Genomic DNA, 15,137 nt, shown 5'->3' on the forward strand with positions numbered 1-15,137 from the left:
TACACACTGGCATACCCACAATTCCTTTGGTGAGTACCTTAGCTCCTCCTAAATAAGTGGGACAATTTTCTAATTGACAAACACTCTTAATCTTTGAAACCTTTTGCTGTGTAACGTAGCAGTTTAGAGGGTGGGGCTCGGTACCTTAGCAAAGTTAATGTTCTTTGTATTGCCTCCCAAAAAAGGAAACATAACAGGTCCCTAGGCTAGCTGTTGGGTCTTTTGTTTTCTGTATTTTGATGGTGTTATTTCTTTTAGATTTTCAATTTTTTATTATTATTCTTTTTCTACACATGTGTGTTTGAACAACTGTACTTGGGCAAAACAACAACAACAACAAAAACTAATTGCAGATTATTACATGAGAACATGAAAGGAACCCTGGTTAACAATGACTTTGACATGGGTCCAACTCACTAGGTACAGTAGCACACACCTTTAATCCCAGCACTCAGGATATCTACAAAGGCAGCCAGATCTCTGATATCAAGGCTATCCAGAGCTATAGAGAAAGATGCTATTTCAAAAAAATAAATAAAAGCAAATAACAACAAAATAGTCAAAATGAAACATTATATATACTTTTATAAATTAAAATATAATTATACCATATCCCCTTCCCTTTTTTTCCTCCAACCCCCTACACGTGTGTTACACACACACACACACACACACACACACACACTGCACATACATCTAATATGTGTGTGTGTGCCTAAATACATAAATACAAGCTGGTCAGTCTTTTTAGTGTTGTTGTATGTGTATGATTTCAGGGCTGACCACTGGTATTAAATAACCAACTACAGGGCTCATCTCTGGAGATGACTCCTTCATGGAACAACTACTACCTTACCTTTGTCCTGTCCTGTCCTGTCCTGTCCGTCCTGTCCTCTCCCTTCATCTTCTTTCCTAACCTATAGTGAAGCCCTTTCTACCCTTTATCTATGAATCTATGACTAGGATGTACATTTATACAGAAGTGAGATCATCTGATGTTTGCCTTTCTCTGCCTGGTTGATATCATGTAGTACAATGCCTTCCCCTCCATCCATGTTGTGGCAGATAACAGCACTACCTTCTTTTCAATGTATTCCATTGGGTACTCCACTAATATGCATATTTATTATTTTTGAATTTTTAAGATAACAAAATATAGCAATTTGAAGAGATGGATATGCCTATTCGCCTTACTATGGTAAGCAATTTTGTGTGTGTATCACTGGATACATCTTAAATATAATTTCAGTTAAAAATGAAAAAATAAAATGACCCAAGGTTACAGTTTTAATCATCCTGTGTACTAAAGACCAGTTCTGCATCGACCACACCGTCCTCCTGCTCAGTGCACCTGTTAAATGCCCATTCCCACAGGAGACCATTATTTAGTGCATATATATTAGAAAAAAATAGGGAATAGGTTTTCACACCTTATTTTTTTCTTGCCTAACTCTCCATATCCTATTGTCAAAGTAACAAAGCTCTTCATTTCTATTATTTGACAAACTAATGGCAAAGAGAGAGTATATAATTAGAACAATACCACTTTCCTTTTTAATTTCTTTTCTAAGTTGCCAGTAGTGGGCATTGAACTAGAGCCTTATACATTGCTAAGAATCTGCTCTGCCATTGAATTGCACCTCCAGCCCCAATACTTTGCTTTTTAAAGGTTCTCTTTTCTTGTTTCAAAAGCAATTTTTTTCTTTTAAAATGATAATAAGTGAACTGAAATAGGAGGAAGGGACTCTGTGGTTCCCTGTTTCACCAAGTACACATTTGATGAGGGGTTAGGAGCTTGATCGGTTCCATATTCTAACCTTCAGTATGCTTTCTAGCCTTTAAGAAAAGAACCTAAATCTAGCCCACAGACAATCAGATTGACAGAGACTTTGTGCTAATCTTATAGTATACAAAAGAACATTCTGTTAGCCAGAACGGGCAGGTGTTTTTGTTTTACCTAAGTAGGACAGGAAGGAATGATATTAAATCAAAGGAAAAAAAATCATTTAAACAAAGCAACCTCGAGTTCATTAAACACTGGAAAATGTTACTGATGTTGGATGCTGATTTTACTCAGAAAAATTCTACACTGTACTATAGGAGCCCTAATCCTGGAGAAAATATGTGTTCATAGTTAATATCTGCTAAATGATATTTATGAACTGGAGGGAATTCAGGTAGTCCTTCCACACTATATTCCAGTCCTAAACTCATAGCAGGGTGCTTCAAAGGTTTACAGGCATCAGTCATCCTGAACCTTTACTGAAGTGTAAGGTGCCTGTCGAACCTCAAATGTTAGCCATGCAGATCCCACTTACCTGGTGCGAAGATGCAGCAGGAGTTTGCTCCGATTCTCCTTGTTCCAAGCATGTCTGTTGTAAGAAAAACAATTAAGCAGACACTAAACAAGACTTCTGTCAATAACAAATGTTGTCCCTTCTGGGTCTGCTTCAAAGATGCATTTCTAGCACCAATCTATCTGTAGTTGGAGATGAGAGTACTTGACTGCACATGAATCCTCTCTGGGCTACATTGAGCTTGAAAGGGGCATTTTTTTTTTTTCTTGATTCAAGTGTAAAAGAATTGGTTTCCTCACTCCCTTTCTTAGAAACATCTTTGGCTTGCATTTTACATACAGGCTGTGAACAGACTAGATTCCTGAGCAAAATAGGACTCTTCCCTCTGGGTTTATCAGGAGATACTAGCTAGCTCCCTCTTGCTTATTCAACCTTCCTGGCTGGTTGTGTCCCCACCCCTGACCTTTGTAACAGCATCATTTTTTTTTTTTTTTGTAGCAGAAATAGTGGTTTCCACTTGCCTGATCTTGCTCACTTCAGACTTCAATGAAGTCTTTCTCCATACCTCATGGATACTCTGTCCCCAAAGCCATTGCTGTCTGGCATCATTTGGTCTTTCTGAGACTGAGCTTTCCAGTGACTGTGGGTGTCCTGCTTCTCAGCCAGGCAGCTTGCTTCCTGGACCCCACTGCCCTTGGCATCCTGATAGACATTTGACACTAATTACTATTTTCTAGTTCCTATCCCTGGTAGTATTTTCCCCATAGAATGTGGTACATTATATTCTTGATTTCCTTTGCTCTTTTTATGTGTATGTTTTTCTTCAGGAATGTGTGTATAAAATCTGTATTCTTGATACCCACAAAGGGCAAAATAGGGTGTGTGTGTGATCCACTAGAGCAGAAGTTACCACTGTTTCTGAGTCACCATGTTGGTGCTGGGAACCAAACTCATGCCCTCTATAAGAATAGCAAGAGCACTTAACCACTAAACCAACTCTCCAGCTCCATGATTTTCATCTAAGTCCTTGGCTTCTCACTTCAATTATTAAGTCCTGTTTTCCTGATTCTTAAAAATTGGTGAGGCTTGAAATATAGCTTATTTGGTAGAGTGTTTATATAACATGTACATGGCTAAAAGTAGGCATGCCTGTAATCCCAGCACTGCAGAGATGGAGAAGGGAAGATAATAAGTTCAGTGCCATAATAATCAGTTTGAGGCTGGCCTGGGATACAGGATACTCTGTCTCAGAAAATAGTGGTGTTACAAAGGGGTTTCTCATTAACTTTTGAGGGCATAAAGTGATTTATCATGGCATAAGTAGCAATGAGAGTCTATACATGGTCGAAGGTATGCTAATGAGAAGCCATGGAAGCTAAGGCTAGGTCCAGGGCACAGCCGAACAAAATGGATCCTATAGCCTTGGTAAGAATGCCAACATCGGAGTAGGGCCACAGGCCTCATCCGGCCGGATCAGCTCCAGGGTAGCGGGAGAGCAGGGTTGCCTGACACCCGCCAGCTACCCACGACCCCCGCCACAGGATTTTGGGACTGCTGGTGAGTGGAACACAGCTTCTGCTCCAATCCAATTGCGCGGGACCTGAGACTGCATTAGTTAGGGAAGCAGAAACCGGCCTGAGTAGGGCCACAGGCCTCATCCGGCCGGATCAGCGCCGGGCTAGCGGGAGCGCAGGGTTGCCTGACACCCGCCAGCTACCCACGACCCCCGCCACAGGATTTTGGGACTGCTGGTGAGTGGAACACAGCTTCTGCTCCAATCCAATTGCGCGGGACCTAAGACTGCATTAGTTAGGGAAGCAGAAACCGGCCTGAGTAGGGCCACAGGCCTCATCCGGCCGGATCAGCTCCAGGGTAGCGGGAGAGCAGGGTTGCCTGACACCCGCCAGCTACCCACGACCCCCGCCGCAGGATTTTGGGACTGCTGGTGAGTGGAACACAGCTTCTGCTCCAATCCAATTGCGCGGGACCTGAGACTGCATTAGTTAGGGAAGCAGAAACCGGCCTGAGTAGGGCCACAGGCCTCATCCGGCCGGATCAGCTCCAGGGTAGCGGGAGCGCAGGGTTGCCTGACACCCGCCAGCTACCCACGACCCCCGCCGCAGGATTTTGGGACTGCTGGTGAGTGGAACACAGCTTCTGCTCCAATCCAATTGCGCGGGACCTGAGACTGCATTAGTTAGGGAAGCAGAAACCGGCCTGAGTAGGGCCACAGGCCTCATCTGGCCGGATCAGCGCCGGGGTAGCGGAAGCGCACGGTTGCCTGACACCCGCCAGCTACCCACGACCCCCACCACAGGATTTTGGGACTGCTGGTGAGTGGAACACAGCTTCTGCTCCAATCCAATTGCGCGGGACCTGAGACTGCATTAGTTAGGGAAGCAGAAACCGGCCTGAGTATGGCCACAGGCCTCATCCGGCCTGATCAGCTCCAGGGTAGCGGGAGCGCAGGGTTGCCTGACACCCGCCAGCTACCCACGACCCCCGCCGCAGGATTTTGGGACTTTTGGTGAGTGGAACACAGCTTCTGTTCCAGTCCAATCACGCGGGACCTGAGACTGCTCTGGTTGGGGAGAGAGAAATCCGGCCTACATAGGGCCACAACCCTCTTCCGGTCAGAAAAGCACCGGGGCAGCTGGGGCGCAGGGTCGGCTGACACTCACCAGCTACCCACAACACCCACCACAGGATCTTAAGACTTCTGGAGAGTGGAACACAGCTTCTGCTCCAATCCAATTGCACGCGGGACCAGAGACTGCATTAGTTAGGGAAGCAGAAAAACGGCCTGTGTACAACCACAGGCCTCTTCCGGCTGGACCAGCACCAGGGTAACGTCAGCTACCCACGACCCCCGCCGCAGGATTTAGAGACTGCTGGTGAGTGGAACACAGCTTCTGCTCCAATCTTTAAACAGTGACAACCATAACAACTAACCCCAGAGATTACCAGATGGTGAAAGGTAAACGTAATAATCTTACTAACAGAAACCAAGACCACTCACCATCATCAGAACCCAGCACCCCCACTTCGCCCAGTCCAGGGCACCCCAACACACCGGAAAAGCTAGACACGGATTTAAAAGCATATCTCCAGATGATGATAGAGAACTTCAAGAAGGACTTTAATAACACACTTAAAGAAATGCAGGAGAACACTGCTAAACAGGCAGAAGTCAATGAAGAGAAAGCACAAAAATCCCTTAAAGAATTGCAGGAGAACACTGCTAAAGAGTTACAAATCCTTAAAGAAAAACAGGATAACATAATCAAACAGGTAGAAGTCCTTACAGAAAAACAGGAAAACACATCCAAACAGATGATGGAAATGAACAAAACCATACGAGACCTAAAAAGGGAAGTAGACACAATAAAGAAAACCCAAAATGAGGCAACACTGGAGATAGAAACCCTAGGAAAGAAATCTGGAACCATAGATACGAGCATCAGCAACAGAATACAAGAGATGGAAGAGAGAATCTCAGGTGCAGAAGATTCCATAGAGAACATCGGCACAACAATCAAGGAAAATGTAAAATGCAAAAAGATCCTAACTCAAAACATCCAAGAAATACAGGACACAATGAGAAGACCAAACCTACGGATAATAGGAGTGGATGAGAATGAAGATTTTCAACTCAAAGGACCAGCAAACATCTTCAACAAAATTATAGAAGAAAACTTCCCAAATCTAAAGAAAGAGATGCCCATGAACATACAAGAAGCCTACGGAACTCCAAATAGACTGGACCAGAAAAGAAACACCTCCCGACACATAATAATCAGAGCAACAAATGCTCTAAATAAAGATAGAATACTAAAAGCAGTAAGAGAAAAAGGCCAAGTAACATATAAAGGCAAGCCTATCAGAATTACACCAGATTTTTCACCAGAGACTATGAAAGCCAGAAGATCCTGGACGGATGTTATACAGACACTAAAAGAACACAAATTCCAGCCCAGGCTACTATACCCAGCCAAACTCTCAATTAACATAGATGGAGAAACCAAAGTATTCCACGACAAAACCAAATTCACACATTATCTCTCCATGAATCCAGCCCTTCAAAGGATAATAACAGAAAAAAACCAATACAAGGACAGGAACCACGCCCTAGAAACAACAAGAAGGTAATCCCTCAACAAACCTAAAAGAAGACAGCCACAAGAACAAAATGCCAACTTTAACAACAAAAATAACAGGAAACAACAATTACTTTTCCTTAATATCTCTTAATATCAATGGACTCAACTCCCCGATAAAAAGACATAGACTAACAAACTGGCTACACAAACAAGACCCAACATTTTGCTGCTTACAGGAAACTCATCTCAGAGAAAAGGATAGACACTACCTCAGAATGAAAGGCTGGAAAACAATTTTCCAAGCAAATGGCATGAAGAAACAAGCTGGAGTAGCCATTCTAATATCTGATAAGATTGACTTCCAACCCAAAGTCATCAAAAAAGACAGGGAGGGACACTTCATACTCATCAAAGGTAAAATCCTCCAAGAGGAACTATCAATCCTGAATATCTATGCTCCAAATACAAAGGCAGCCACATTCATTAAAGAAACTTTAGTAAAGCTCAAAGCACACATTGCACCTCATACAATAATAGTGGGAGACTTCAACACACCACTTTCACCAATGGACAGATCATGGAAACAGAAACTAAACAGGGACACAGTGAAACTAAGACAAATTATGAACCAAATGGATCTGGCAGATATCTACAGAACATTTTATCCTAAAACAAAAGGATATACCTTTTTCTCAGCACCTCATGGTACCTTCTCCAAAATTGACCACATAATTGGTCACAAAGCAGGCCTCAACAGATATAAAAATATTGAAATTGTCCCATGCATCCTATCAGATCACCATGGACTAAGGCTGATCTTCAATAACAAAATAAATAATAGAAAGCCAACCTTCACGTGGAAACTGAACAACACTCTTCTCAATGATACCTTGGTCAAGGAAGGAATAAAGAAAGAAATTAAGGACTTTTTAGAGTTCAATGAAAATGAAGCCACAACATACCCAAACTTATGGGACGAAATGAAAGCATTTCTAAGAGGAAAACTCATAGCTATGAGTGCCTCCAAAAGGAAACTAGTGAGAGCACACATTAGCAGCTTGACAACACACCTAAAAGCACTAGAACAAAAGGAAGCAAATTCACCCAAGAGGAGTAGATGGCAGGAAATAATCAAACTCAGGGGTGAAATCAACCAAGTGGAAACAAGAAAAACTATTCAAAGAATCAACCAATCAAGGAGCTGGTTCTTTGAGAAAATCAACAAGATAGATAAACCCTTAGCCAGACTCACTAGAGGGCACAGGGAAAGCATCCTAATTAACAAAATCAGAAATGAAAAAGGAGACATAACAACAGATCCTGAAGACATCCAAAACACCATCAGATCCTTCTACCAAAGGCTATACTCAACAAAACTGGAGAACCTGGATGAAATGGAGAAGTTCCTAGACAGATACCAGGTACCAAAGTTGAATCAAGATCAGGTTAATGATCTAAACAGCCCTATATCCCCCAAAGAAATAGAAGTAGTCATTAATAGTCTCCCAACTAAAAATAGCCCAGGACCAGATGGGTTTAGTGCAGAGTTCTATCAGACCTTCAAAGAAGATCTAATCCCAGTTCTTCACAAACTATTCCACAAAATAGAAACAGAAGGTACTCTACCCAACTCATTCTATGAAGCCACAATTACTCTGATACCTAAACCACAAAAAGACCCAACAAAGATAGAAAACTTCAGACCAATATCCCTTATGAATATTGATGCAAAAATCCTCAATAAAGTTCTTGCTAACCGAATCCAAGAACACATCAAAACAATCATCCATCCTGACCAAGTAGGTTTCATCCCAGGGATGCAGGGATGGTTCAATATACGGAAATCCATCAACGTAATCCAGTATATAAACAAACTCAAAGACAAAAACCACATGGTCATCTCCTTAGATGCGGAAAAAGCATTTGACAAGATCCAACACCCATTCATGATAAAAGTCTTGGAAAGATCAGGAATTCAAGGCCCATACCTAAACATGATAAAAGCAATCTACAGCAAAACAGTAGCCAACATCAAAGTAAATGGTGAGAAGCTTGAAGCAATCCCTCTAAAATCAGGGACTAGACAATGCTGTCCACTTTCTCCATACCTATTCAACATTGTACTTGAAGTCCTAGCCAGAGCAATTCGACAACAAAAGGAGATCAAAGGGATACAAATTGGAAAAGATGAAGTCAAAATATCACTTTTTGCAGATGATATGATAGTATATATAAGTGACCCTAAAAATTCCACCAGAGAACTCCTAAGCCTGATAAACAGCTTCGGTGAAGTAGCTGGATATAAAATTAACTCAAACAAATCAATGGCCTTTCTCTACACAAAGAATAAACAGGCTGAGAAAGAAATTAGGGAAACAACACCCTTCTCAATAGTCACAAATAATATAAAATATCTTGGCGTGACTCTAACTAAGGAAGTGAAAGATCTGTATAATAAAAACTTCAAGTCTCTGAAGAAAGAAATTATAGAAGATCTCAGAAGATGGAAAGATCTCCCATGCTCATGGATTGGCAGGATCAACATTGTAAAAATGGCTATCTTGCCAAAAGCAATCTACAGATTCAATGCAATCCCCATCAAAATTCCAAATCAATTCTTCAACGAATTAGAAAGTGCAATCTGCAAATTCATCTGGAATAACAAAAAACCTAGGATAGCAAAAACTCTTCTCAAGGATAAAAGAACCTCTGGTGGAATCACCATGCCGGACCTAAAGCTCTATTACAGAGCAATTGTGATAAAAACTGCATGGTACTGGTATAGTGACAGACAAATAGACCAATGGAATAGAATTGAAGACCCAGAAATGAACCCACACACCTATGGTCACTTGATCTTCGACAAGGGAGCTAAAAACATCCAGTGGAAGAAAGACAGCATTTTCAACAAATGGTGCTGGCACAACTGGTTGTTAACATGTAGAAGAATGCGAATCGATCCATTCCTATCTCCTTGTACTAAGGTCAAGTCTAAGTGGATCAAGGAACTTCACATAAAACCAGAGACACTGAAACTTATAGAGGAGAAAGTGGGGAAAAGCCTTGAAGATATGGGCACAGGGGAAAAATTCCTGAATAGAACAGTAATGGCTTGTGCTGTAAGATCGAGAATTGACAAGTGGGACCTCATGAAACTACAAAGCTTCTGCAAGGCTAAAGACACCATCAATAAGACAAAAAAACCACCAACAGATTGGGAAAGGATCTTCACCTATCCTAAATCAGATAAGGGACTAATATCCAATATATATAAAGAACTCAAGAAGGTGGACTCCAGAAAGTCAAATAACCCCATTAAAAAATGGGGCTCAGAACTGAACAAAGAATTCTCACCTGAGGAATACCGAATGGCAGAGAAGCACCTGAAAAAATGTTCAACATCCTTAATCATCAGGGAAATGCAAATCAAAACAACCCTGAGATTCCACCTCACACCAGTCAGAATGGCTAAGATCAAAAATTCAGGTGACAGCAGATGCTGGCGAGGATGTGGAGAAAGAGGAACACTCCTCCATTGTTGGTGGGATTGCAAGCTTGTACAACCACTCTGGAAATCAGTTTGGCGGTTCCTCAGAAAACTGGACATAGTACTACCGGAGGATCCAGCAATACCTCTCCTGGGCATATATCCAGAAGATGTCCCAACCGGTAAAAAGGACACATGCTCCACTATGTTCATAGCAGCCCTATTTATAATAGCCAGAAGCTGGAAAGAACCCAGATTTCCCTCAACAGAGGAATGGATACAGAAATTATGGTACATTTACACAATGGAGTACTACTCAGCTATTAAAAAGAATGAATTTATGAAATTCCTAACCAAATGGATGGACCTGGAGGGCATCATCTTGAGTGAAGTAACACAATCACAAAAGAACTCACACAATATGTATTCATTGATAAGTGGATATTAGCCCAAAACTTAGGATACCCAAGATATAAGATACAATTTGATAAACGCATGAAACTCAAGAAGAATGAAGACCAAAGTGTGGACACTGTGCACCTTCTTAGAATTGGGAACAAAACACCCAGGGAAGGAGTTACAGAGACAAAGTTCGTAGCTGTGATGAAAGGATGGACCATTTAGAGACTGCTGTATCCAGGGATCCATCCCATAATCAGCTTCTAAACGCTGACACCATTGCATACACTAGCAAGATTTTGCTGAAAGGACCCAAATATAGCTGTCTCTTGTGAGACGATGCCGGGGCCTAGCAAACACAGGAGTGGATGTTCACAGTCAGCTATTGGATGTATCACAGGGCTCCCAATGGAGAAGCTAGAGAAAGTACCTAAGGAGCTAAAGGGATCTGCAACCCTATTGTTGGAACAACATGATGTACTTACCAGAATCCTGGAGCTCTTGTCTCTAGCTGCATATGTATCGAAAGATGGCCTAGTCGGCCATCAATGGAAAGAGAGGCCCATTGGACTTGCAAACTTTATATGCCCCAATATAGGGGAATGCCAGGGCCAAAAGAATGGGAATGGGTGGGTAGGGAAGTGGGGGGCGCTATGGGGGACTTTTGGGATAGTATTGGAAATGTAATTGAGGAAAATATGTAATAAAAATATAAAATAAATAAATAAAAAAAAAAAAAAAAAGAATGCCAACATCACAACTGGGACTTTCCTCAGGCCCTACTGCTGAGTTCCAGCACGGTCCACCTGTGCCTCTCATCTGTGTCTGCTTCGTCAATCTTATATTCTTTCAGACTCCTAAATAAAACAATTATCTATGAAGAAATGCTAGGATATGACAGGAATCATTTATCTAACCATCATTTATCTAACCCCTCTACCTTCTAGCTTTTCTTCATTCAGTGGTGGTGTGTGTATATGAGTGTGTGTGTGTGTGCCCTTGTGTGTTCTGGTCATGAAGTCCAATCAGTTAAACAGAGAGATGAAAATGCCTTGGATCTTTCTTTAATCAAGCTATCTGAATCAAAGAGAAATGACTGGAAAGGACCATGTTAGTGGACTCTAAGAGAAGCATCCTTATGAACTCTGTATTACTGCAATATATGTTTACGACATTTGGATTTTAAACCTTAATTCATCTTGTATATTAAATTTGACAGTTTTTTTAAGCTTTAAGAATCTTGTGTTCTTAATCATATTTTTAACAAAATTGCAAGTCTGGGTGCCATTTATTGTGAGAAGATATGTTGCCTTAAGATAAAACACCATAACATTTTTGTGACATGTTAACTGCAAGACATTTAAAGTGTTGGTGGCAAAAATAACCTAGAAACATGCATATATATGCATGCACATAGAGAGAGGGAGGAACAGAAAGAAAGACTGGAGTTAAGAGGAATAAATACCAAAGAACAAAGGTATTATGAGTGAAATTAATTGTTTTGTGCAGAAATAGAATTTAATTTAGGTATGTATTTAGAATGTGAAAAATGTATATTTTTATATATGTTAAATATTCTGGTCATTATGGTAACCAATATAAGACATGCCTCCTGTGTATGAACTATTGAACGATTGAATTTGACTTAACTCAAGAATTGCTGAACTTTACTATAGCTTATGTACTATTGAACTAATGAATTTTTGAATTTGACTTATCATGAAAAGCAACTCTTTAAGCATGTATTTACAGTGAAAATTTCATGAAGCAAAATATTATCTTAATATTCAAGATAAGACTACTAAATGTTGTATATAGCAAGCTAGGGAATGCATTTCAGTATTCACACAGGAGCAGGCCTTTCTTCTACATGGTCATTCGGGGGTTAGTTTCTCTCATTGTACTTCTCACACTTCCTGTGGCCATCAGTGCAGTGTTTCTCTGCATTTGGTGAACAGAGAAGAATAAAGAAAGTATATCTTAATGACCTTACCTGACAGTGAGATGTTTCACTCATCGTTCATGTCATTAGCTAGGACTTTTAACACTGAGATGCAAAAGAAGCCAGGAAGCCTGACTTGCTGCTCCCCAGCAGTAGCTATCTACTAGTGAATGCATGAATCCCAGTTGAGTTACCAGGTCAACCATGCTCAGCCTCTGGCTACTACATAACTCCATGACCACCATCACCACCTGCCCCATAGGGGAGACATTCATTTTCACTCATCTCTTCATTTCATCCAGTGCAACACCTGCAAGGGGGTTCCTTATAGCTGGAAGCACATTAACCCATGAAAAAGCCCATTCTGCTACCACACCTTCTCTTCCCACTCCACCCTCCCCTAGCACAAACTTTAATCTGACAGCAGAGTAAGAAAAAGAGAGCCATACCAAAGTGTGGAGCAGAGACTGAAGGAAAGGCCATCCAGAGACTGCACTACATGCAGATCCATCCCATATACAGACACCAAACCCAGACACTATGGCAGATGCAAAGAAGTGCTTGTTAACAGGAGCCTGATATAACTATCTCCTGAGAGGCTCTGCCAGAGCCTGACAAATATAGATGTGGATGCTCACAGCCAACCATTGGACTGAGCACAAGGTCCCCAAATGATGAGTTAAGGAAAGGACTGAAGAAGCTGAAGAGGTTCTCATCCCCATAAGAACAACAATATAAACCAACCAGACCCAGGGACTAAATCACTAACCAAAAGTACACATGGAGAGACCCATGTCTCCAGCTGCATATATAGCAGAGGATGGCCTTATCTGGCATCAATGGGAGGAGAGACCTTTGGTCTTGTGAAGGTTCAATGCCCCCAGTATATCGGAATGCTACGGTGACGTGAGAGTGGGTGGGTGGATGGGAGAGCACCCTCATAGAAGCAGGAGAGAAGGATGGAATAGGGGTCTTATAGAGGGGAAATCTGGAAAGGAGATAACATTTGAAATGTAAATAAATAAAATAGTCAATTAAAAAAAAAAAAGGAAAGATGAAAAAAATAAGAAGTGCCTGTCCAGGAACAGCGATCAAATTCAGCCAATAGGCTCTGTAAAGACTGCTTCTGCTGGGAGTGGTCAAGACCCCTTGTTAGACCAGTGCTGTGGGCTGGAAAGACCCACTCTTCCCTATATTCCGTGTGGCCCTCAGAGCTCTCTGCACCTTGGGAACCTCTTCTTTGCTCACCTCTAGCTCATGACAAATATTCATGACCAAGTCCCCCAAGGAACACCTCTCTTTTTATTCAATTCAGAAATCCAAAGACTGTTTACAGACCAGTGTTAAAATAATTCAGAGACAGGCGATTTCCCACAGGACTTCTCTTAGAAACATATATGTCCTATGAACATGACTTCATTTTTGCACATGTCAATGATTATACCATTAACTGACCATTTTTGTCCAGAAAAACAAAAGCCATGTCTGGGCTTTGACATCAGAAGGCCAGTGCCCCTAAAGGATAGGAATATGGAATGACAACAGAACTGTCTGTCACAATGAAGTTCTTTTCCTTGTGGTCATTTATGTGGTTTGGGTTGTGTTTGTATTGTTTCTTTAGGCAAGGTCTTGCTGTGTAGACCTGTCTGGCCTGAAATTGACTATGTAGTCCTGGCTAGACTCCAACGTGGGTATGATCTTCCTGACTCTGCCTCTTGAATGCTGGTATTATAGGCACTAGCCAACATTCTCACCTGTGTTTACTGTTCTAATCGTTCCTTTCTGTGGAGCTAGGAATGAAATTCCAGGCTTTGTTCACGTTTGACAGGTACTCTACTGCGAGCTATTCCTCCAGGCTTCCTGCCAGTTTATTCACGACAGAAGAACTTAGGCCATACAATGAGGAAAGGACACCTTGCTTAACGGAATCTGGAGGGGATGTAACACAAGCAGTGTGTTTTATGAACAAACAAGTAAAACATATGGTGAAAGATACCTTACGAGATTTAACAAAATCAGTACCTGACTGCTTGGTCTAGGGACAGAATAGCAGAAGGGGAAAGTGGTACTTACAGTGCTAGCCATTCTGGGACCAAAGACCCCGGCTTCTTCATCCTGCTTAGCCACCCACATCCTTTCGTCTTGCTGTGTTCCTCACAAATGAAACAAAAGTTATTCATTGAAGAGCAAGCTGAACAATAAATCTTTCTGCTGACTTCAGTCAGAAGTACCCACCCAAAAACATGTGATTTAAAATTGGGACATTTTCTATAAACACAGAAGGAAGAATCAAACAACTTACAAATAACTTATCCCAAATTAATGTTTTAAGAAAGGAAGAGTGGGATGTAGGAAAGCACCCCAGACTTACTCAGAATATTATAATGACGCTCTGCTTTAGTCTCTGATTTCTAAGTCTCCTCTTATTTGATTATGGTATTTCTTTGTCCACTGTTTTGAACCAAAAGCTGCCCACATGTTTTTTTTCTATTATTCAAAATAAACTGTTTAGTATCTCCTTGGCTATTCTAGCAGTTGAAATGAATGAATTTTAGAGTGTGGTCATAATTCTGAAAACATCTAGAATGCCCTGTAGCCTCTTCTTGGATGTCATTTGTATGCTGGAGTCTGTAGACATTCTAAATTTCACAAATTTAGAACAAAGACTCAGCATCGTATGTACAGTTAGAAACTAGCAAGCTGAGTATCATTTGAGACATTTTATGGTTATGCTATGTTTCCTAGAGAAAAATAAAACTCCACTTGCACATTTTTCCTAAGTACATCCACTTATGTGTAGGATTGAAAAAAAAATACAGCTTTGGAGGGTACAAAACACCCTTTGTTCTTGCTTTGAAAGGGTTTTCACTAACCTGTCTGTTTATGGTTTTTCACCTTTTATCTAAACTTCG

The 15,137-nt window shown here is 41.2% G+C and overlaps 1 protein-coding gene across 10 annotated transcripts in view; it reads left to right on the plus strand.

Moving 5' to 3' along the window:
- Positions 1-15,137, plus strand: part of Cadps2 (calcium dependent secretion activator 2) — a 558,168-nt gene that overhangs the window by 310,769 nt on the left and 232,262 nt on the right. The window lies entirely within an intron of this gene.

Source organism: Mus caroli, unplaced genomic scaffold, assembly GCF_978045245.1.
Source record: "Mus caroli unplaced genomic scaffold, Mus_caroli_1 scaffold_7, whole genome shotgun sequence".
Lineage (NCBI taxonomy): Eukaryota > Metazoa > Chordata > Mammalia > Rodentia > Muridae > Mus > Mus caroli.